Genomic DNA, 25,563 nt, shown 5'->3' with positions numbered 1-25,563 from the left:
TTTTTTAAGGAACCTCCATACATTTCTGCATAGTGGCTGTATCAATTTACATTACCACCAACAGTGCAAGAGAGTTCCCTTGTCTCCACACCCTCTCCAGCATTTATTGTTTGTAGATTTTTTGATGATTGCCATTCTGACCGGTGTAAGATGATATCTCATTGTAGTTTTGATTTGCATTTCTCTAATGATTAATGATGTTGAGCATTCTTTAATGTGTTTGTTGGCAATCTGTATATCTTCTTTGGAGAAATGTCTATTTAGGTCTTCTGCCCATTTTTGGATTGGGTTATTTGTTTTTTTGATATTGAGCTGCATGAGCTGCTTGTAAATTTTGGAGATTAATCCTTTGTCAGTTGCTTCATTTGCAAATATTTTCTCCCATTCTGAGGGTTGTCTTTTCGTCTTGTTTATGGCTTCCTTTGCTGTGCAAAAGCTTTTAAGTTTCATTAGGTCCCATTTGTTTATTTTTGTTTTTATTTCCATTTCTCTAGGAAGAGGGTCAAAAAGGATCTTGCTGTGATTTATGTCTGCCTATGTTTTCCTCTAAGAGTTTTAAAGTGTCTGACCTTACATTTAGGTCTTTAATCCATGTGGAGTTTATTTTTGTGTATGGTGTTAGGCAGTGTTCTAATTTCATTCTTTTACATGTAGCTATCCAGTTTTCCCAGCACCACTTATTGAAGAGGCTGTCTTTTCTCCATTGTATATTCTAGCCTCCTTTATCAAAAAATAAGTGACCATATGTGCGTGGGTTTATCTCTGGCTTTCTGTCCTGTTCCATTGATCTGTATTTCTGTTTTTGTGCCGGTACCACACTGTCTTGATTACTGTAGCTTTGTAGTATAGTCTGAAGTCAGAGAGCCTGATTCCTCCAGCTCCGTTTTCCTTTCTCAAGATTGCTTTGGCAATCGGGGTCTTTTGTGTTTCCACACAAATTGTGAATTTTTTTGTTCTATTTCTGTGAAAAATGCCATTGGTAGATTGATAGGGATTGCATTGAATCTGTAGAATGCTTGGGTAGTATAGTCATTTTCACAATGTTGATTCTTCAGTCCAAGAACATGGTATATCTCTCCATCTGTTTGTATCATCTTTAATTTCTTTCAGCAGTGTCTTATAGTTTTCTGTGTACAGGTCTTTTGTCTCTTAGGTAGGTTTATTCCTAAGTATTTGATTCTTTTTGTTGCAATGGTAAATGGGAGTGTTTCCTTAATTTCACTTTCAGATTTTTCATCATTAGTGCATAGGAATGCCAGAGATTTCTGTGCATTAATTTTGTATCCTGCTACTTTACCAAATTCATTGATTAGCTCTAGTAGTTTTCTGGTAGCATCTGTAGCATTCTCTATGTATAGTATCATGTCATCTGCAAACAGTGACAGCTTTACTTCTTCTTTTCCGATTTGGATTCCTTTTATTTCTTTTTCTTCTCTGATTGCTGTGGCTAAAACTTCCAAAACCATGTTGAATAATAGTGGTGAGAGTGGGCAACCTTGTCTTGTTCCTGATCTTAGTGGAAATGGTTTCAGTTTTTCACCATTGAGGACGATGTTGACTGTGGACTTGTCATATATGGCCATTATTATGTTGAGGTAAGTTCCCTCTAAGCCTACTTTCTGGAGGGTTTTTATCATAAATGGGTGTTGAATTTTGTTGAAAGCTTTTTCTGCATCTATTGAGATGATCATATGGTTTTTATTCTTCAATTTGTTAATACAGTGTATCACATTGATTGATTTGCGTATATTGAAGAATCCTGCATTCCTGGGATAAACCCCACTTGATCATGGTGTATGATCCTTTTAATGTGCTGTTGGATTCTGTTTGCTAGTATTTTGTTCAGGATTTTTGCATCTATGTTCATCAGTGATATTGGCCTGTAGTTTTCTTTCTTTGTGACATCTTTGTCTGGTTTTGGTATTAGGGTGATGGTGGCCTCGTAGAATGAGTTTGGGAGTGTTCCTCCCTCTGCTATATTTTGGAAGAGTTTGAGAATGACAGGTGTTAGTTCTTCTCTAAATGTTTGATAGAATTTGCCTGTGAAGCCATCTGGTCCTGGGCTTTTGTTTGTTGGAAGATTCTTAATCACAGTTTCAATTTCAGTGCTTGTGATTGGTCTGTTCATATTTTCTATTTCTTCCTGGTTCAGTCTCGGAAGGTTGTACTTTTCTAAGAATTTGTTCATTTCTTCCAGGTTGTCCATTTGATTGGCATATAGTTGCTTGTAGTAATCTCTCATAATCTTTTGTACTTCTGCAGTGTCAGTTGTTACTTCTCCTTTTTCATTTCTAATTCTATTGAATTGAGTCTTCTCCCTTTTTTTCTTGATGAGTCTGGCTAATAGTTTATCAATTTTGTTTATCTTCTCAAAGAACCAGCTTTTAGTTTTATTGATCTTTGCTATTATTTCCTTCATTTCTTTTTCATTTATTTCTGATCTGATCTTTATGATTTCTTTCCTTCTGCTAACTTTTGGGTTTTTTTGTTCTTCTTTCTCTAATTGCTTTAGGTGTAAGGTTAGGTTGTTTATTTGAGATGTTTCTTGTTTCTTAAGGTAGGATTGTATTGCTATAAACTTCCTTCTTAGAACTGCTTTTGCTGCATCCCATAAGTTTTGGGTCGTTGTGTTTTCATTGTCATTTGTTTCTAGGTATTTTTTGATTTCCTCTTTTATTTCTTCAGTGATCTCTTGGTTATTAAGTAGTGTATTGTTTCATCTATTTCATAGATGAAATAAAGTATCACAATAGCTATATTTCCTGAATAATTAATTATTTATGAGAAGTTTTTTTTAACAGTCTAAAAAGGTAAGGAAATGAACTGCCACCACACAAGGCAGAATTTGGGGCAGGTAAACATGATCGTTTTTGTAATTTGAGAAAATAAATCAAGTGTTGCTCTGCTTTTTCTTCTCTCACCAGTATTTAACTTCCTTGGTGTCTGGTGCCTTCTTTTGACTTTTAATATCTTTTTGTGTTTTCTACGTAGTTTTAAGTGTTCAAAATTATATGATTTTTACAGATATAAGGCAACTCTTTAAAACGTCAGCGTCTTGGTAAAAGTGGCATTACGGGTAGATTGTGTGGATAACTGTATAGGTTTAAGATGCGAAAGAAGTTAGAGAATTTTTTATCAGCTCCATCACTGGGCACTGGGAAACTGAAACACTAATTTTTTTTTTTTTTTTTAAACATCTTTATTGAAGTATAATTGCTCTACAATGGTGTGTTAGTTTCTGCTTTATAACAAAGTGAATCAGCCACACAAATACATATGTTCCCATATCTCTTCCCTCCCGCATCTCCCTCCCTCCCACCCTCCCTATCCCACCCCTCTAGGTGGTCACAAAGCACCGAGCTGATCTCCCTGTGCTATGCGGCCGCTTCCCACCAGCTATCTATTTTACATTTGGTAGTGTATATATGTCTATGACACTCTCTCACCCTGTCACGTCTCACCCCTCCCCCTCCCCATATCCTCAAGTCCATTCTCTAGTAGGTCTGTGTCTTTATTCCCATCTTGCCACGAGGTTCTTCATGACCTTTTTTTTTTTTTTTTTCCTTAGATTCCATATATATGTGTTAGCATACTGTATTTCTTTTTCTCTTTCTGACTTACTTCACTCTGTATGACAGACTCTAACTCCATCCACCTCATTACAAATACCTCCATTTCATTTCTTTTTATGGCTGAGTAATATTCCATTGTATATATGTGCCACATCTTCTTTATCCATTCATCCGATGATGGACACCTAGGTTGCTTCCATGTCCTGGCTATTGTAAACAGAGCTGCAATGAATATTTTGGTACATGACTCTTTCTGAATTATGGTTTTCTCAAGGTATATGCCCAGTAGTGGGATTGCTGCGTCGTATGGTAGTTCTATTTTCAGTTTTTTAAGGAACCTCCATACTGTTCTCCATAGTGGCTGTATCAATTTACATTCCCACCAACAGTGCAAGAGTGTTCCCTTTTCTCCACACCCTCTCCAGCATTTATTGTTTCTAGATTTTTTGATGATGGCCATTCTGACCGGTGTGAGATGATACCTCATTGTAGTTTTGATTTGCATTTCTCTAATGATTAATGATGTTGAGCATTCTTTCATGTGTCTGTTGGCAATCTGTATATCCTCTTTGGAGAAATGTCTATTCAGGTCCTCCGCCCATTTTTGGATTGGGTTGTTTGTTTTTTTGTTATTGAGCTGCATGAGCTGCTTGTAAATCTTGGAGATTAATCCTTTGTCAGTTGCTTCATTTGCAAATATTTTCTCCCATTCTGAGGGTTGTCTTTTCGTCTTGTTTATGGTTTCCTTTGCTGTGCAAAAGCTTTTAAGTTTCATTAGGTCCCATTTGTTTATTTGTGTTTTTATTTCCATTTCTCTAGGACCTGGGTCAAAAAGGATCTTGCTGTGACTTATGTCATAGAGTGTTCTGCCTATGTTTTCCTCTAAGAGTTTGATAGTGTCTGGCCTTACACTTAGGTCTTTAATCCATTTTGAGTTTATTTTTGTGTATGGTGTCAGGGAGTGTTCTAATTTCATACTTTTACATGTACCTGTCCAATTTTCCCAGCACCACTTATTGAAGAGGCTGTCTTTTCTCCACTGTATATGCTTGCCTCCTTTATCAAAGATAAGGTGACCATATGTGCGTGGGCTTATCTCTGGGCTTTCTATCCTGTTCCATTGATCTATATTTCTGTTTTTGTGCCAGTACCAAACTGTCTTGATTACTGTAGCTTTGTAATATAGTCTGAAGTCAGGGAGCCTGATTCCTCCAGCTCCATTTTTCGTTCTCAAGATTGCTTTGGCTATTCGGGGTCTTTTGTGTTTCCATACAAATTGTGAAATTTTTTGTTCTAGTTTAGTGAAAAATGCCAGTGGTAGTTTGATAGGGATTGCACTGAATCTGTAGATTGCCTTGGGTAGCAGAGTCATTTTCACAATGTTGATTCTTCCAATCCAAGAACATGGTATATCTCTCCATCTATTTGTATCATCTTTAATTTCTTTCATCAGTGTCCTATAATTTTCTGCATACAGGTCTTTTGTCTCCTCAGGTAGGTTTATTCCTAGATATTTTATTCTTTTTGTTGCAATGGTAAACGGGAGTGTTTTCTTAATTTCACTTTCAGATTTTTCATCATTAGTATACAGGAATGCAAGAGATTTCTGTTCATTAATTTTGTATTCTGCTACTTTACCAAATTCATTGATTAGCTCTAGTAGTTTTCTGGTAGCATCTTTTGGATTCTCTATGTATAGTATCATGTCATCTGCAAACAGTGACAGCTTTACTTCTTCTTTTCCGATTTGGATTCCTTTTATTTCTTTTTCTTCTCTGATTGCTGTGGCTAACACTTCCAAAACTATGTTGAATAATAGTGGTGAGAGTGGGCAACCTTGTCTTGTCCCTGATCTTAGTGGAAATGGTTTCAGTTTTTCACCATTGAGGACAATGTTGGCTGTGGGTTTGTCATATACGGCCTTTATTATGGTGAGGAAAGTTCCCTCTATGCCTACTTTCTGCAGGACTTTTATCATAAATGGGTGTTGAATTTTGTCGAAAGCTTTCTCTGCATCTATTGAGATGATCATATGGTTTTTCTCCTTCAATTTGTTAATATGATGTATCACGTTGATTGATTTGCGTATATTGAAGAATCCTTGCATTCCTGGAATAAACCCCACTTGATCATGGTGTATAATCCTTTTAATGTGCTGTTGGATTCTGTTTGCTAGTATTTTGTTGAGGATTTTTGCATCTATGTTCATCAGTGATATTGGCCTGTAGTTTTCTTTCTTTGTGACATCTTTGTCTGGTTTTGGTATCAGGGTGATGGTGGCCTCGTAGAATGAGTTGGGGAGTGTTCCTCCCTCTGCAATATTTTGGAAGAGTTTGAGAAGGATAGGTGTTAGCTCTTCTCTAAATGTTTGATAGAATTCGCCTGTGAAGCCATCTGGTCCTGGGCTTTTGTGTTTTGGAAGATTTTTAATCACAGTTTCAATTTCAGTGCTTGTGATTGGTCTGTTCATATTTTCTATTTCTTCCTGGTTCAGTCTTGGCAGGTTGTGCATTTCTAAGAATCTGTCCATTTTTTCCAGGTTGTCCATTTTATTGGCATAGAGTTGCTTGTAGTAATCTCTCATGATCGTTTGTATTTCTGCAGTGTCAGTGGTTATTTCTCCTTTTTCATTTCTAATTCTATTAATTTGAGTCTTCTCCCTCTTTCTCTTGATGAGTCTGGCTAATGGTTTATCAATTTTGTTTATCTTCTCAAAGAACCAGCTTTTAGTTTCATTGATTTTTGCTATTGTTTCCTTCATTTCTTTTTCATTTATTTCTGATCTGATCTTTATGATTTCTTTCCTTCTGCTAGCTTTGGGGTTTTTTTGTTCTTCTTTCTCTAATTGCTTTAGGTGTAAGGTTAGGTTGTTTATTCGAGATGTTTCCTGTTTCTTGATGTAGGCTTGTATTGCTATAAACTTCCCTCTTAGAACTGCTTTTGCTGCATCCCATAGGTTTTGGATCGTCGTGTCTCCATTGTCATTTGTTTCTAGGTATTTTTTGATTTCCCCTTTGATTTCTTCAGTGATCACTTCGTTATTAAGTAGTGTATTGTGTAGCCTCCATGTGTTTGTATTTTTTACAGATCTTTTCCTGTAATTGATATCTAGTCTCATAGCGTTGTGGTCGGAAAAGATACTTGATACGATTTCAATTTTTTTAAATTTACCAAGGCTTGATTTGTGACCCAAGATATGATCTATCCTGGAGAATGTTCCATGAGCACTTGAGAAAAATGGAAACACTAATTTTTTAATGGATTTTACTGAGGTGAGAGATTACTTTAAAGTTAGAGTCACATTCAGAGCTGTGGTAGTTGGTGTGCAGGAGAAAAGGGACCAGCCATTCGTTTCTAATCTCAGTTAGAGTGAAATCGCTGTTTTATCCCTGCCTGAGAGACCTACATGGTCTAGTTCTTGCCCACCTTTCTGAGTTGTCCATCTTTTCCTGAAATGGCTCACTAAACACTACTCACACCTTTTTCTTCTTATTTCTAGAAGATACTAAATTGTGGGGCTGGGATTAGGGTGAGGCAAGTGAAACTCCACCCTAAACTTTTGCTCTGCACTCCCACCCACTCACCTTAAGTTCTCCACCCCATGCCTTCAATTCTGTGCCCCAGTAAGACACTTGCTTCAAGCACAAAAGTTAAGGTGGGGGGACAAATACTTAGTGATTAAGAAAACTAACATTGTAGTGCAATATTTTAAAAAACAAAAATTAATGTAAAAATATCAATGATGAGCACAATATCAAAAATTTAAATAAAAATCAGTGTCCTACCAAGCCATACTGGAGCCTGAGGCAAAAGGAGAAATAAGCACCCATATACACATTTTTATGTATTGTTTAATCCATTTTTCCCCCAAACCTTAAAGTGGTTAAAATATTGAATAACTGAAAATCAGGTGTGTTAAAACTCATAACATTAATATAGTTTTAGACATATTATTATACAAAGAGCAGAATTTATTTTGATTTTACTTTCCTGGCTTTAATGGAAGTGAAATCGTTGATACTATTCTCAACATCTTCTCCTTTATTTATCTTGTTTTCAACTGAGAGAATTACCGTGTTTGACAATTTCTCTTTTCCAAGTGATAATCTTAAATAAATTTAAAAAAAAATTCATTTATTTTTGTCTGCGTTGGGTCTTTGTTGCTGTACACGGGCTTTCTCTAGTTGCGGCGAGCAGGGGCTACTCTTTGTTGTGGTGCACAGGCTTCTCATTGTGGTGGCTTCTCTTGTTGCAGAGCATGGGCTCTAGGCGCACGGGCTTCAGCAGTTGTGGCACACGGGCTCAGTAGTTGTGGCTCATAGGCTCTAGAGTGCAGGCTCAGTAGTTGTGGCGCACGGGCTTAGTTGCTCCGCGGCATGTGGCATCTTCCTGGACCAGGGATTGAACCCGTGTTCCCTGCATTGGCAGGCAGATTCTTAACCACTGCACCACCGGGGAAGTCCCATTATAAATTTTTTATGAAGTGAATTAAAAGCTAATGTGGCCCACATTTCTGGCTAATGTGCAAGAAAGAGCACACCCTTGTCCATCTAGGTTAGGAACAAATTGAGAATAAACTGATGAAATGATGCAGTGTAGATGGAGGTCAAAATATCATTGATTCCTACTGAGCCCAGGTTGGAGGACTTGGCTTGAGTTAAGAAGGTTAATTAAGTTACTAAGGTTAGTAATGAAGATTTATTGATTCTGATTTCTAAAGCTGCATAGATTAAACCCTGCCTGTTGCAGGTAACACTCTATTAGATCAGGATTCCCCCTTCTCCCACCCCCAGAGGGCGGAGCTGCCTCTGGAAAAGCAGAGCGGAAGGCTTCTCCCTTAGGGCATGCAGCCTGCTCCCCAGAGGAAGGGCGCAAATGAGTTGAACATAAAAAATTACTCTGCTCAGATGTCCCTGTACCTACTCGGGGGCAAAAAGAGTTGAGGGTGGAAAGATGCCAGAAATTGCACTAGTTGAGCTGCCTTTGGAGGGAGTAAACAGCCCAAACTCATAGCACGTGGGGGATTGGTGCAGCTCCTGGAAAAGAGAGTCTAGGTGAAGCACAGTCGAGTAACGCATACATTATTACAGCATGCACTAAATAGTTGTTCAATGAATGGGTGAAATATGTGAAATTGACAGTCTTATCCCATGTTAATCAAAGTGACCCAACCTTTGTCTGGTTTGCATTTGGGGCTTTTGTGTAACTGAGACTCTCTAAGTTCCTTCGGCTCTTTTACCATACGTCTTGGTAATATCTTACTTTTTACAACCAGAACACTCTGTGCCTCCAGTTCTTCACTCTTGTTTGTATATATATCAAGTTTAAGACTTGCTGACTCAGATTTCCTCAGTTTGTTAATACATGCTGGGCGTAAGTTAGGGACTTTGAGAGAATGCACTAACTTCTTAATGAATCCAGAATACCTTGTAGGAAATGTTGGTTCTATCCCAGTGTGACAAATGGCATCCTGGTGGGGTGACAGAGACATTCTTTCCACAATTCCAAAACAACGGTGGAAAAGTTGTAAAGAGGCAGGTAATCGATTGGTCTTTTCTGTTTAATTCCAAATGACTCCTTCTACTCACTACTTACATTCAAAATCCATTTAAATAACCAAGTAATTTTAAATACAGAGTATATCTATTTGCATGTGTGTGTATGTATATGTGAGTGTGTATATATAAATATGTGTGTGTATGTATGCATAAAACCTCTCTCCTTTCTTTAGAAAATATTAGTAGCAGCTTAGAAGGATATATGTAAAGCAGCAGGATTATAAAAGGAATACAAGACAAAAGGTGAAATAACAACACCCACTATCATCAACACAAAGGAAATGGAGTCAGTAATGAGTTTAATTCAAAAATGCCTATTATCAAATCCCATGCACTTGCTAGGAGGGTAAGCCCCGATTTCTCACAGAAATCTAATATAAAAAGGGAAATTACATACTTTACAGTGCTAAGATAAACTAATTATTATGAAAGGTGCTCACATTCTTGAATTAAAGGGAAGACAAATATCTCATGAGAGTCTTTATATGATCTATATGCAATACATATTGTTCATAGATACTGCTCTGTTGCTCCCAAAAAACTTCAAAGAATTACTTGGTAAAAATAATGGAACTTATGGGGAAAATAAGGTTAGGCAAAGCACTCAAACCACGCAAGTATGTAATCAGAACAACAGTAAAAACAATGCTAGTCCTAGAAAAACCAAATATGAGCACAAAGATGTTACTTCTTAATAAAGAAATATTATAGTAAGTATAGGATTTTGTATCTTTCAGAAAAGCAAAGAAATCTCATTAAAAAAAGAGTCTAAGGTGGATTGAAGCTGCAAAATTAAATTCATAGATAAAGAAATGCATAAAGAGTGGAAAGAATCATGCAAAAATCATTTCCAAGACAGACCCCCAAGGTCAATCAAGTGCAATGAATGGGCATCATTTCCTACCCCTCTGCAACTTGCCCTGTGCAGTTGCTTTGGTTTAAGTTGCAACCATGCTATGAATGTTATGCTGACATCATCCTTTATTTACTATTTGCATATGAGCTAATTTACATCGTAGAAGCAGGTATTACAGAAGAACAGACTGTCCTTTTTAGTATGACATATGTGTGGCTGCTTTAGGGCACCAAGTCCACCACCTTTCTAAAACACTTAAGAAACTTTGAATAAACAAAAATCGTGTTTGTTTATACACATATAACTTGTAATTTAAATTACCTTGTTTGTGTTTCGTTGTGTGGTATTCAATTTGCCATTTACGAATCTACATAATAGATATTCTACTAAATGGCAAGTTCACTGATGTTTGGCAGTTAGCAAAGTGAGAGTGTTTTTCATAATGGAAGGTACTGTGTTTTCTGGTTTTAAAAAATTCATTGATATGATTTGGCAGTTTCAGACTGAACACGAATTGGTGAACTAGGTCAGGACTGGATTACTATTTTTCTTAAAAATGCGCTATTTACATTGGGGCTTTCTGTGTACTTCATACTGCCATACTTATATCACAACATTGTTAAGATAAATAACAGGAAATGAAACAATTTCAGCTTGTGTGGTTTATCGTGAGATCTTGGATAATAGTTTAGAATGCAGTAGGTTTTGGCAAGTTTCTCCCTAACAAGTAAAGATTGATCTTCAGGAAAAGTCAAAAAATCAAAGTTACTATATTATATGGGCTGTTGCGTTAACAGCACTTGAAGAAAAATGAAAATGGGTGCCTAGTCTAAATGTAAATGGCATATCCAATTTGGAAATAAATGACCAAAGGATTGAAGAACTATTGAAATATATGCCTGCCTTACGTTTGGCCATTCAATCCAATATTATGAAGTAAGCGCTAAGATTTACTAGTGGCACTTATCACTTTATGACTATGTGGGAGCTCTGTGATATTATTTTTGGGTCCTTTCCCCTTAGAGGGAGAAAATGCACAGCACCCACAGAAATACAAATAGAGAAGTTGGAAAAATTAAAAGGAGGATATGATTATCAAGAAGTTGCAAATAACTTGGAATTCTAGCATTTTCCCCTTGGAATTAAGTTAGTTCTGTGATGAGATGCTGCATATGTTAAATTTATAAATCTATGTAAATTTAAGGTTCAGCAAGATTTTTGTTGTCGTTGTTGTTTTCTCTCTTCCTTGAACAAATTTCTCCTGAGAATGTATTTCTCAGATTGCAGAGAAATAGGAATCTGACAATTACTGGCTGACTTTATCAACGTAGACAAATGAGTCATTCAGGAAGTTTTTAATTCTCTTCTGGTTGGATAATTGGGAGTTTGGGAATTGGGGTTTGGAGTTGAGTGAACCCCAATTAATATATTTTCTGACATATGTCAATTAGGAAAATGATCCTGAGGTGTGACTTTTTCCTGTACATTGAGGAGTGGGGACAAAATTATGACTGAAACCCTAGGTTCTAAAATCTGATCGGCTGACTTCTAATCTTATCTTTATCTCGTTGAAGTTATGTCATTTTAGGAATGTTACTAAATGTATACCAGCCGCAGCTCCCTCTGTAGAATAGGGATGATTCTCATATGAACCTTAAAAGATTGTAGTGAGGATTGGATGAGACAAGGCACGTAACGCCCCTAATAAAGTACCTGGCACAGAGCAAACTCTTGATACATATTAGCTTTCATCATTATCACTATTATTATTACACCAACTGTAGGTCCAGGCTGTGGCAAGATGGATTTATTCTTCTAGGGCAGTCATAGCTACCCTTTTGGAATGCGGGTACTAAAGATAACAAACTATCATCATTTATCTAAAACTTAGAATTTCTTCACCACTTTTTTTGTGTGTATCTGACTGGGTTTCTATTACCCTGCAATCAAGCTCTGAGGGGGAACAATTTGCATGTGAGCTTCTGTTGCTGAAAACCACTTTAGCAGCAAATTATACATGAAATAGTCATCATCATAATAGGTCAACCAGAAATAGACTCACAGGATATTGAAGAGCATCTCAGAGTTTGCTTAGGTGATGCCATTGTTGTGAATGACACAGGTAAGAATATATGCCTCTTTTGGATGGTTCTAAATAATTGACTGTTCCAGTCGATCAATATAGTAGAATAGCACAATCAAGTGCTATTCTTTTTTTAAATTATTTTTTAATTAAACACTTTTCTTGTCTACAGGTAGTATTGTTTTAGTCTAGATGGAGTTTAGAACTTTACTGTTATTTGATATGCAAAACTCCACCCTTAGTCATAAAAACAGTCCAAGTCACCAAAAGGAAAGTGGCAATTTGGAGACAGATAAGTACCATGTTTCATTCTGACTAATTAAAACAAATCACAGCATGGTGACAAATATTTTAATATTTAAGAATGAATGTGTTTAAAAATTAGCCTACCTCTGTAATTGGCTGGATTGATCATTATTTTGTTTTAGATAAAAATATGTTCTGGGAGATTTATTGTTTAAGAACAAGCAAATACTAGAAATCACAAGTGCAAGTAAATAAATTTTTGTCAAAAGTAGAGGCATTAAGTAAAAATTCTTTAAATTTTTCTTTGCAAATTGCTCTTAAAAGCCAGAATATGTTTTATTTTTATTTTCAGTACCCTTCGTGGTAGCCAGTTTTATTCTTTTAGCACAGATAATATCTCTCTCTTGAAGATATCATCAATCCTTTCTCTCTTTCTTCCTCTATTAAATTAACGTAGCATTCTCCAATGTGGTTGAACTCAAACGTCTACCATCTTCAGGTGTGGCAGGCATAGTTCTTCAAGTAACATGTATACATTCTCCCATTCTTCCTAACTAACAGAACCGTGGTTTCATTCAGGGTAACAGTGTATGGCTAGATACTCACTCTTCCCAGTTCCCTGGCAGCTAGGCTCCCTTGACCACATGCCGCAGGTCTAGCCACTGACATGTGAGTAGAAGTCTAGAGGATGTTTCTTGGAAATCCTTTGTTTTCCTGAAAGAAAATTACTGAGGCTGGTGAAGGCCCTTTCTTCTTTTTCTTGCTATGATTGCTGATGTAATGAGGATAAAAGCCAACATGCTGAGCATGGCAGCGAAGAAAGAAACAGCCTGCATCCCTGATGACATTATTTAGCAGGAGCTGAATCAATACCAGCAACTACATTATCTCCAGTCTTCTTATTATGTAAGAGAAAAAAGAATTCCCTATTTGTTTAACCCACCGTGCATAAGTTTTTCTGTAACTTGCAGCTAACCTAGCTAGCCACATTCCTACAAACACATTAATCACTGGACATTGCTAGAGAAAATCAACCTTTGTGACCGGTCTCTATGTTAAATCATGCTTATACAATACATAGGGTCACAGCTTTCAATCCTATTATACTTTCCCGGTAAGGGTAAGTTCTTCTTTTCTTTCTTTCTTTCTTTTTTTTTCCTTTTTCATGAACCTTATAGTCACTATCTCCTCTCTACCACCTGAAAAACTCACTTTATTCAGAAAATGTAAGCCCTCAGGAACATTCTCTATGATCCCCTCCCACATCTACCTGCGGTCTGCATCAATTCTCATCATGTTTAACCAGGCACAGGAAAAGATGTGCCCTTGCTTTTCTCAAAGGCAGTTCTTCCATTTTTGCTCTGGACCTGCATCACCTCTGCCCTTCACCATGATGTTGCTCCTTTATTTTTTCTTCTTTTTTTTTCTGCATCTTCAATTTATCTGTCACTACTAAGTCATTACAAGGACCTGAACTGTTCTAGTAATTTTCATCTTTATAAAAACTTGCCTTCACCCTTCTCCTTCCTTTAGCATCTGACCCATTTTTCTGCTCCCCTTTCTATTCAGACAACTTGAAAACATTTTATAGAGTGTCTCCTTTTTCTGAAGTTTTTTTTCAAGCAGGATTACAATCCTGCTTATCTTCCTACTAGGGCACTAAGACCAATCTTCTCCCAATCAACCACCTCTGTGTAGACAAATCCTTAGGACATAAATCATAAATCCATAAATCAATAGGACAGTATTTTTTTTTAACCCATTGACAACATTTGGTGCAGTTTACTAATCTTCCTCTGAAATTCTTTCTTTTTTTTTTAACACTACATCTTTGCCTTTGCTTACTTCCTAACTTGCTGCTTCTTTCTGTCTTTTCTCTTTCCAGAACATCTCTAAAATGTTAGAATTCTCAAGGCTGAATTTTGGACTGTCTTGCTTATCTATATTTCTCAACAAATAATATCATTCCCCAAATAGTAAAAACGTGTATCTCCTGGTGACCTCTGCTCTGAGTTCCAGACCCATATATTGAAACACCCATTTGGCATCAAGTGGAAATCTAATGGGCATTTCACATATAACACGTCCAAATAAACTGATGATTCCCTCCTCCAACTCTATTTGGTTCCAAGGTTTCCAGTCTTTTCTGTCTCAGAAAGTAGCACCATCATCACCCAATTATTAAAGCCAGAAACAAGAAAGTCATACTTGACATTTCTCTTTTCTTAACTCTCTGTATTCAGTCTATTGGTAAATCCTGTTAGTTCCATCTTCAGAACCTGCCTTGTATACCTGTTTTACTTTTTTCCGTTACAGAACATCCATAATAATCCTTTTAAAAATGAAAGCACTCACGTAAAAGCTAAAATTGAAAAGAATAACAGTACCAATTGGTGGTGAGGCTGTGGAGCACTGAGACCTCACACTGTTAGCACAAGTTTTAATTGGTAGAATGACTTTGAAAAGAAGAAGCATTGACTATTAAAGTTGAAGATGTGCCACAGTTCTATTCCTAGAGGCAGACCATCAAGAATGAGTGTATGCATGCAGCAGAGACACGGACAATGATATTCATATCAGCAATGTTCACAGTAGACCCAAAAAAACAACCCAAGGTGCACCCACAGTAGAATGAATACAAACATTAAATGGAGGGGTAGGCATGCAATGGAACACTATAGAGCCATAAAAATGAGTAAGTTACAGCTTCATGTAACAACATGGATGGATTCCCAAAATTATGTTGAACTTGTATCAATAATACTTACCAAAAGAAGCCAGACACAGATTGATAACAAAGAACCTGGAAAGCTGAGCTATAGTGTTTATCAGTTCATACTTAGGTGGGAAAAGTACAAAGAAAAGTAAGAAAATGAGTACTACAAAAGTCAAAATAACAGTTACCCATGGAGGGAGGGGAAGGCAGTTTGGAGTGACAAGGGGTGGGTGGGGGTCCTGGGGTGCTGGAAAGGTTTATTTCTTGCCTTGCACTTGTTTTTAACAATGGCATACCTCATAATAATTAATTAATCTCTGCATTGATGCTTTGTGTACCTTTCTGCGTATGCATTATATTTTAGAAAAAACACAAGTATTAAATATGTAAATAAATTACCTGAATAACCATTGTGTGTGGAATGAAATTTAACACCTTCTTGTGTCTGACAAGACTCTGTAGGAGCTGGCTGGACTTCTTTGCAAGCTCATCTCACAGTCCTTTGCTGCCTGTTACCCACTCTGAACCTCACCTGCTTTCTGCCAGTTCCTTGGACATACCAAGTACTCTGCTATCTCACAGCCTCTTTACCTGCTGTTCCCTCTTAAAGAAAGCCTTCCCCTGGCTTTTGTTTGGTGAGCTTCATCTCATCCTAAGTCTCAGGTTAAAATGTCATCTCTTCAGAGAAGAAATCCTACATAAAGGGTCTACCTTTTATCCTCTGGCTTACCACCCTGTTTGCTTTCTTCTTTGTACTTAGCACAATGTGTGATTCTTCTGGTGCTACTTACTAATTTGCTGACCACATTCCCAACTATATTGCAGGTCCTGGGAAGTCAGAGACCTTTTGTTTATTTGCTTGTTTGTTTATCATTGTGACCCTAGTGCTTGGCACACAGTATACTTGGCTAAATATCACTGCAGGAAGAAAATCAATAGATTGGATTTTAGGAAGAGATCCTATTTGATGACCTATTTGAGGAATATTAACCATTACATAATTAGACATTTTCTTCTCTGGTTCATGAAATAGCTCTAAGTAATTAATTTTTTCCCACGTCCTCTTTTCACACAAACACAAAATACCATACTGAAAATTGACCCCACTTTAAGAACAAGCATGCTGTCTCCCAAAGAGATTACATGGAAGAGATAATGCTTCAGTGATTGTTAAGTCCTGTTTTGAATGAGACATGGTTAGAGCTAGAAGATTCATCAGAGATCACATAGTGGAGGAGCAGAGAGGTAAGATAGTTTCTTTGTGGTGGGAGATTTGTGGGGAGAGGAGGAGGAGGAGGAAGAGGAAGAGGAGCAAAGAAGAGAAAAAGGAATAGAAGATGAGCTGGAATCACGTCTTGTGTATTTGCCATATGTATACGGGGTGAAGGTGAGGGCTGAAGTTGACTCAGGCAGTGCCAAGCAGTGAGTGACAGAGAGAGAGACTGTTGTGGCTGCCAGCTGACTGTGTGTGTGTATGTGTGTGGTGTGTGTGTTTCCTATGGACAATATCTAATTGTATGTGGGATGAGCCCAGTCCTTTCTTTCCAGGTTATCCTTTTAAGAAGGCACTAACCAGAACTCCCTTCACTTTTTCACCACAAAGCACCCACAATGGTTTTTATTTGCCTCAAGAAAGGGCCACCATCTGTCCTGTGACTACCTTCAGGTAACTGACATCTGCCTTACCTGTGAAATAGTCAGCACCCAGGAACCACAGTGCCCTAGGACCCTCAGAATCTTGCACATTCAGACACTGCTCTGGCCTCTTTGCCAGGGTGGTTATCTAATTCCCAATCTTCCAGTAGGTTATGAAATCACAGGAGCTTTGTCAATCTACATAAAACATCTGAATGCTAATGAAATGGCCCAGCATGTTAATTAGCCAGTCTTAAAAGCTCAGTTTCTCTTCTCTTCATTTATTTTCAAACAATTGAGCAGCAGCACATTAGGAATGAAATCAGAATGCTAATTGATTCCAATTCAGTAAATTTCCAAGTAAGTTCTTCATATTTGTATTCCAGAAATATTTAAAAAGTAATTTCATAATACTAAAATTTACCTCTTTTTCTATTAATCATAATGAAGGAAAAAAACACATTGATGCTGTTCACACATATACTCTAGAGATTTCAATAGAAATGCATTAATTACACTAAGTCAATAAAATATGGTTCTCAACGAGAACAAAATCATTTCCCCATGTTAATTAGTCGTCAGAATTGGTATCTGGTATAAAATGTCTATAAATTTAAATGGAGAGGATGTTAATTTCATTACAAAATAAGATTATGAAATTAAACTGTCAAATTTTGTAGGACTTGTTTCAGGATGAATAATGTACTCCAAAATTTATTAAGAAAATGCATTTTTTTGGTAAAAGACAGAAAAATTTATTTGAAAATTCATCATGTTATTTACCCATTCCAAAAATAATTGGGGAGCTTTTGGGAAAAAAAAATCACTTACATTATATTTTTCTATTTAAATCAGCTTGCAATCAACTGACTGATTTTACTTCTAAAAGAGAGTGTGGAGGATTAAAAATAACTAAATCAAAAGCAATGTATAAGTCAAGATTTGGAGACAGTTTTGAGATTGCTACTTCATTATATGGTCTTGCAGCTGATGATGGTAGGGTAATATTTCCAGGGCTTAACAAGCATTCCCAAAGAAACTTATATACTAAGTGCTTCAGAAACAAAATTACTAAAAATTGTTGGCTCTTTTCTCTTGTAAACCACATGTTTTTGATCGTTTAATTCCTATTGAGGATCTAAACAGTGGTACATGCATTTTTCTTCATGGTATTATGATATTGTCTTATATTGTTGGCAGGCAACTTGAAAAATACAAAAAACAAGCACACAGAAAAAAAGAGCACCCATAAATCTATCACCAGATATTTTGTTATATTTCATGTAGTCTATTTGTCCATGCCAAATTAATGTCCATAACTTTATTGTACATATACATATTTGATTTGATTATATACCTTGTAAATATTAGATTATATCACACTTTAAAAATAATCAGCTTTATTGAGATGTAATTTATACGACATAAAATTTACTTATTTTTAATAATAAACCATTCTTTATTCCTTTAAAGTAGTCCTTTTAATGATGGTTTATTATCTTCTAATATACTACTAAATATTATCTGCCAAGTTTTTGTTAGGATTTTTGCATCTGTATTTATGAGCGAGTTGGAGCTGTACTTTTCTTATTTTATCTTTGTCAGGTTTTATATAAGAATTATGTTTAAGTGTGACTGGAGAATCTTTTTTAAAAATTATGGGATAGCACATATGATGCGGATCAATATTTTGGGGAATAATAAATTGAAACAAAAAAATAAACTCATGTAGGTCCAGAATTATTGTGTGTGTGTGTATATATGTACAAATCATGTGTGGATGTGTGTGTGTAAAAACTCAATGAGTAGTACCTGAAAGAAAACAATTTGTTAACTTTCCAAAATCAAGTTTTAATAAATCTGTGTGAATTTTGGTAATTTGTATTATCTTATTAATGATTGAAACCACTATGTTCAAATTTATTAGCACAAAGCTGTGTATTATATTTTTCAATAAATTTTGTAAGACCTCATATGTTCAATTTTACTTCGAATTTAAGTTCCTTTGATTTCTCCATTGCTCTTTTTTGACCAGAAAGAGAAATTCTTTAATGATTGTTTTGCAAGCATTTCTTAAATTTATATGTCATGTTTCTTTATCTAATGCACTAATCAGCCATTATTTTAATTCCTTTTTCTTGTTTTCTTTAGATAGTTCATTGTTATAAAATTCTTTCTCCATCTATAATAAAACCATTTAAAGCCAGGATATGCTTCTGAATATCCTGTTCATCAAATTTGCAAAATGTTTTTTCTCAGTTATATTTTAAAGATCAGTCCAACGAATTATCATATACCCTTCACCTATATTCACCAATTGTTAGTCTCTCTCTCTCCTTCTCTCTCTCTCTCTCATTTTTGATTTTTGCTGAACCATTTGTGAGTAATTTGCAGACACCATGATCTAGACCTATGTCATCAGCTTGTATTTGCTAAAAAAGAGGACATTCTCTTACACAAATCTAAGTACATTTATCGAATTCAGGAAATTTACCACTGTTTGAATTCCATTATCTAACATACACTCCATATTTAAATATTTAAGATAATGTCTCAAAGCACAAAGTTGTGTATTATATTTTTCTATAGCTTTCTAGATGCAATATTTTTTCTAGCTCCAGGATCTAATCTGGGGTCATATATTTTCTTTAGCCGTTGAGTCTCTTCAGTTTCCTTTAACTGATAACAATTTCTCAGCCTTTCTTTGTTTTTCTTGAAATTGGGAATGTTGAGGAGTACAGATCAGTTGTTTTGTAGAGTTCCCTTAATTTGGGTTTTTCTGATTCTTGTGGTGGGATTCAGGTAGTGCATTTTTAGCAAGTAACATGTCCTTCTCAACGTATTACAACAGGAGGTACCTGATGTTAATTTGCTTTTTGATTAGTTTACATTTGCTCACTTCTAGGTAGTGTCTGGCAGATTTCTGCACTATGAAATTACCTCCTCCTCCATTTGTAATTACTAAGTAATCTATGGGAAGATGCTTTAAATTGTCCACAGCAAGAATTTAACCTCCACTGCTGATTTTTGCCTGAATCAATTACTGTTATAGTCCTTGCAAAATAGTGAATGTATAACTCTTTCATTACTTCAACATTTATTAGTGAGGTGAGTATTCTATTGGAAAAAAACAAACAAAAAGCAAAAATCAAAAAACCTTCCTTCCTCCTTCATGAATGTGCATATATATATATATGTGCATGTATGTATACATATATATGTATGTATTTGTACTAGTATAGATGTGTTGGTTCATTTTTATTCAGTATGCTAAAATCAACTGCTGTCATTACTTATTGTAATGCTCAAAAATTTTCAGAATTGGCATCAAGCTATTTATGTCCTTTTGGCATGTTCTCATCAGTTTTTTTTAACTGAAGTATTGTTGATTTACAATGTTGTGTTAGTTTCAGGTGTACAGCAAAGTGATTCAGTTATACATATATATATTTTTTCACATTCTTTTCCATTATAGTTATTACAAGATATTGAATATATCAATAGTTCCCCATGCTATACAGCAGGTCCTTGTTGTTTATCTATCTCATCGGTTTTTTTAAACACTTTTTTACATCTTGACACAGAAGGATGTTCAAAAATCACCTTATATTTTCTCTGTCCTAGCCATGGAATCAGCCATTTCTGTGTGTACTTAGATATACTGAACATGATATGGGCACAAATTGTTTTTACATATGTATATATGAAATTATCTGTTCGTACTAATACTTCTAATTCCAGTTCAGAGCCTCAAGAGTCTTCCATGAATCAGGAAGAGAGAAAAGAACAAGACAAAATGAGATCTGCCTTTTTGTTTGGGAAAAGTTGTCATTCATAGGAGCTTCTGTCTACATTTCATGGGACAGAATTGTGATACGTGGGCACATCAAAAAAAGATAAAGAAATCTTTGTGTGTGTGTGTGTGTGTGTATAGATGAATGCAATGCACACTTAAACAAAACTGGAGTTCTGTTAGTTTTATTTTTTTAATTTTAATTAATTAATTAATTAATTAATTAATTTTTGTCCGTGTTGTGTGGCTTGTAGGATGTTAGTTCCCTGACAAGGGTTTGAACCCGGACCCACAGCAGTGAAAGCACCGAGTCTTAACCACTGGGCCACCAGGGAATCCCCCCATTCATTTTAAAAAAGGGTAGAAATGAACATCAGATTGACAGCTAGCAATGGTTGCTACACTATGACATCAACTAGAAGGAAAACATGCAGATTATTATGCTCTTAATCCTGGAATAACTACACTGCTTAACTCCTCATGCTTGAAGAGGAGATCATGATCCTTCTTTATTTCCAATTAATAGTACAGTAACACTCATTTTAAAATTTAAATAAATATAAATACAGTGAAAACTTTGAAAATCTCAACTAAATATTATAGTGTTTATAAGGTAGCTAAAACGATAATTATTTATTATAACATACTCCTTTGCCTGTACAAAGGCTGAGATCTAAATTTTATGTACTTAGCAAGTCCAGAAAGGTGTTTTGGATTGTGTCAGCATGACTTCTGATTCCTAGGTCATCCTAACCCTTGCCCGCATTCATACCCAATTCTCATTTCATTTCTGGTTCTGTCTACCAGCTTGGTTCTGTCTCTTCCCAGCTTTTCCAAGCCTTATTTCATCAGCCTCTGAAGCAGACAATTATGCATAAAAGACACCTAGTTTTTTGAAGAATGGCTTAATTCCCAGAAGATCATATGGCTGATCTCAATCTGACCCATATAACTGCCAGCAAAAGAGATCATAGTATTTCTATGGATAGAAAGAAGTATTTTATGCTTTCCCCTCATGAAATGTCTTACCATATGGCCTCTGAGGGTTACCACTGAATCTGACTTATGAGTTGGAGAATAAGATTAAAAAAACCAATGGGATAACGAGGTTACATGCCAGAGAGCCACTCTTCAATCCGTGCGTGTTGACTTACAAACTGATCCTTGGTGGAACGCCATTTTTCAGTTAGAGAAAAATTACAACAAAGTTTCTTAGTCTGGGGTGAGAAGGAGCCAAGAGGAACTTGTCATATTATCTGAAATGACCCATCAATCATGTTCAGTCCCAAGTCATAATTTGTCAAATCCCCTCCCTAAACACATGTATATTGTAAGGAAGGAAACAGTGTGAAATAATGTGAAATGGATGGAAAAGCATTGCTCTGCTTTCTTTTCACTAGAAAAATAATTCCCTGTTGGGATTATTTTTGTTTTAAGAAAATTTTGAAGACATATGTCTCCTCTCCAATGTTCAGTTACAATTACTGTATATTCAGCTGTGTACCCCAGAGTCAAACATTGAAACTCTAGTTTGCCTAGACATTTGCCATATATCTAACTAGCTTAGAGGTGACTTCATTAAAGACAGAAAATTTAGATCCACTGCACCATTATAACATTAAAAAAATTGTGACCTTAGACTAGTCCAAGATTTTCTTGGTTTTACTTGCTCAAAGACTCCTTATAAAATAATATTTTCTAAATGCTTAAATTCAATGTAATTTTCATATTCATTGTCACACACGGAAGTGACAATATTCCAGAAGAGTGTTTCCCAAGATGTGTTCTGTGGAACACTGCTTACACCAGATGCTCTGTAGAACTCAAGGATTCTGGAGACAAATAAATTTAGGAAATGCTGCAGACCATGTTCCTCAATTGGATATTCTTATTTGCAAAGTTCTAGAGAAAATTTTATGTTTGAATTAATCTAACATTTGACCCCAGAGCTCTATGATCGTAAAGTATCTATATCCTTTAGGAGTAGTATTTTGCGCAACAGCTTTTGCAAAACACATGTCGAGAATTTAGGTGAAGCACTGAAATTAATCCCACTATAATGTTTTTAAGGCTTGTCATTCCTACCTTGGCTCAAACAGAGAACAAGTACATTTCTATAGCTAAATAGCTATCTAAAACATTTAGACATTTAAAAAATAAGAGCCATTGAATTAAAAATTGAGCCATTGAAAAGCTTCAGTAGAATTTTTAAATCATAATTTCTAAGAGTGTCATAAGTGTTCGAAATAAATGTTCCATATCCAATCTTGCCTTCTCAAATGATGACAACAAAGCCTTAAATACCCAGCAAGTTCCATAAACAGAGAGAATGGAGGTTGATAAAGAGGAATTCAAATGTCATTCTCAGCGTTGGCTATAGTGAAGTTTCTCTTTTGTATATTTTTGTACCAGTGATACACAAAGGTCTCAAGGGAACTATCTGGATTTTGAATCTGTTGTAGAGTGACAGACATCTGGGGAGGCTTGGGGTGCCAGATCCCACATTAAATATATCTCAGGACCAAATCTGGCCAAGTCTCCTTTACACCAATAACCACACCCTCCTGATTCTTTGTCGTGGGCCCTCCTACCATCCTTTTAAAACATTAATATATCTCAGGACCAAATCTGGCCAAGTCTCCTTTACACCAATAACCACAGCCTCCTGATTCTTTGTCGTGGGCTCTCCTACCATCCTTTTAAAATTTCTTCACCCATCATTTGCCCACACAAGCTTAACTGTAATAGTTTCCTCACTGCTGAGGACTCTTCTCAAACACAACCTACATTTTCAGTCCTGCCTCTCCCTTTCACCTGAAGCCATGGCTAAATATATAGATGCTCCCTAGAGTTAATTGTGTCAAATCCAGACTCCACAATCTCACTTTTATGTGTCCACACTAATTAGCTCTCTCTCTTGCCCTACAACTAATCAACCTAATCTCTCATTGTTTTCCCAAACAGACCACCTCAATCTGCTCTATCCACCTCTTGCATATATACTGCCAATTCTTGACCCCCCAGGGTTTGCAATTGTCCTTCTCTCTACCTCAGATGTTCTACTTACCACTATCATGCCGCTTGGCCCAGTTCAGCAGATGTTGTGTAGTGGAGCCCTGTCTAGTATTCATCCCCTTTCTTTTGATCATAGTGGTCCAATTTTCTTTTGAGGCAGCCTCTCTTTTTTTATCCTTTTTTCATTGTGTTTTAGGAGAGCAGTCAGTCCCCAGTTCAGGAAGTCGTCATGGGATGATACTTGGCCAATAAGAGTCACCATGATTGGTTTGATTTAACATATGATGCTTCTGATCCAATGAGAATTAGCCTCCAGACTCTTTATGGAATTATAGGGAGAGGTAATGTCCCCACCTATCTTTACTCCCGACCTTCAAATAGGCTTTGCTAACCCCACAAAATATAAGGCTACAGCTGCTGGTGAGCAACGTAACACCAAATTAAGACAATCTGTCTAAGAATGAACCCTTCACAGAGAAAAAGAGTCAAGAGATGGAGAAATATTTGGATTCTTGTATCCAACTGTGCCCAAAAGTACCCCATGTACTTTTCAGTTACTTGAATCTTGTTCAATTAGGTTTCTGTCATTTGCAGCTGAAGGAGTACAAATTAATCCAAGCATCTACTTTGTAACAGGCCCTATGCTAGTTATTTTCATATCAGCAACTCACCCAAATGCTGTATTTTTAGACTTGACAACAATCCCATGCAGTAAGCATGATTACACATAGTTAGAGACTGAATGTTTCAATGCCTTCGTATACCATTTTTCTCCCTGTGCCTAGCTTTTCTAGTCTTTTCATTGATACATTCTTATATCTTGATTTTAAAATCTGTTTTCCGATATTTTGTTTAACCTTCATATTTATCAGTAACACAAAAAGACACAGATGTGGGAAGGGTCAAAAATGTGTTATGTAATGCACACCTTCCTACATGGAGGAACATGGAGATGTTTTTGCTTATGCACTGGCTTATGCATTTTGCTGTTCAAACACATACACACCAGAACCTGATAACATTGTTAGCCTTGAGATGTCATAAGCCTGAGTCTAACCAGGTCAGAGTGTATCACAAATAGAAAACCTACCATGTAAACAATTTTGGTCATTTTTAGCCCAGTGGAAGGATCTGATTTGACATTAGAGACGCAGCTAGTGCCAGTAGAATACAGCACATAAAATCACATTTCTCCTCCTTCATGCCTTATGCAAACCAAGGAAACTCGTTTTATTTTCAATTTGGTAGCAAAAAGGAACAAGGTGCTAATCTTTCAAATGAAGATGGAAATATTTTTCCTACTGACTGACTTTGCAACACTATTTCTAAGTGAACCGTCCTCAGGGAAGCGGCCCAGGATATAATTTTACTGTCACATAAAACACTGCATTGTATCTTAGTCGAGTATATTTTATACTTAGTTCCCTCTCTGTCTCTCTCTCTGTCTCAGTCTGTCACTCAGCAGTTTAAATAAAAGAAATTTCTTGAAGTGAAACTTTTAATCTCCGGTGATGCCTGTGCTTTCTCAAACTGATAAATACATGCAACTTAAGGGATACCAAATGCTCATGGGCATTTAGCAGTCCCACCTCCTCCAGGCAAAGAAAACTGCTGGGTGTTATAAAGAAGAGGAGGAAAAAAAGAATAGAAACAAGTATAATAATAAAGAAAAGACTTACCTTTTTTTTCTTCCTCAAAGAGATTTTTAAAAAAGCACCTTATGATGAACACTAGCTTACATGAAATAGAGGTGGAAGTGGGGAAAAAGAGAAAATAACTGCCTTCTTTGAAGTCATTTATATTTTATAATATTGGAAAATCATTCATCTGGGTTATTTTTATTTTTTAAGTGAAGTGGGGAGGGAAAAGGAGCTTTGATGCAATATATATTCAATAAGATTTTCTTAATTTTTGAAGTTTTGCATAATTTTTTCTTTCCTACTGAAGAAAAACTTGATCTGAGATAAAAGACCCAAATTGCTTTCCTTTCAGACTCACCTTTAATTTATGTTAACTTTCATTGGAACTGAACTATCAGGAATAATGAAATTTGCATTTCCTCTCATCATCCCCATATCTAAGTGTATAA

Source organism: Eubalaena glacialis, chromosome 13 (genome assembly GCF_028564815.1).
Source record: "Eubalaena glacialis isolate mEubGla1 chromosome 13, mEubGla1.1.hap2.+ XY, whole genome shotgun sequence".
Classification (NCBI taxonomy): Eukaryota; Metazoa; Chordata; class Mammalia; order Artiodactyla; family Balaenidae; genus Eubalaena; species Eubalaena glacialis.
The sequence above is the reverse complement of the archived record's forward strand: the minus strand, read 5'-3'. Positions refer to the sequence as shown.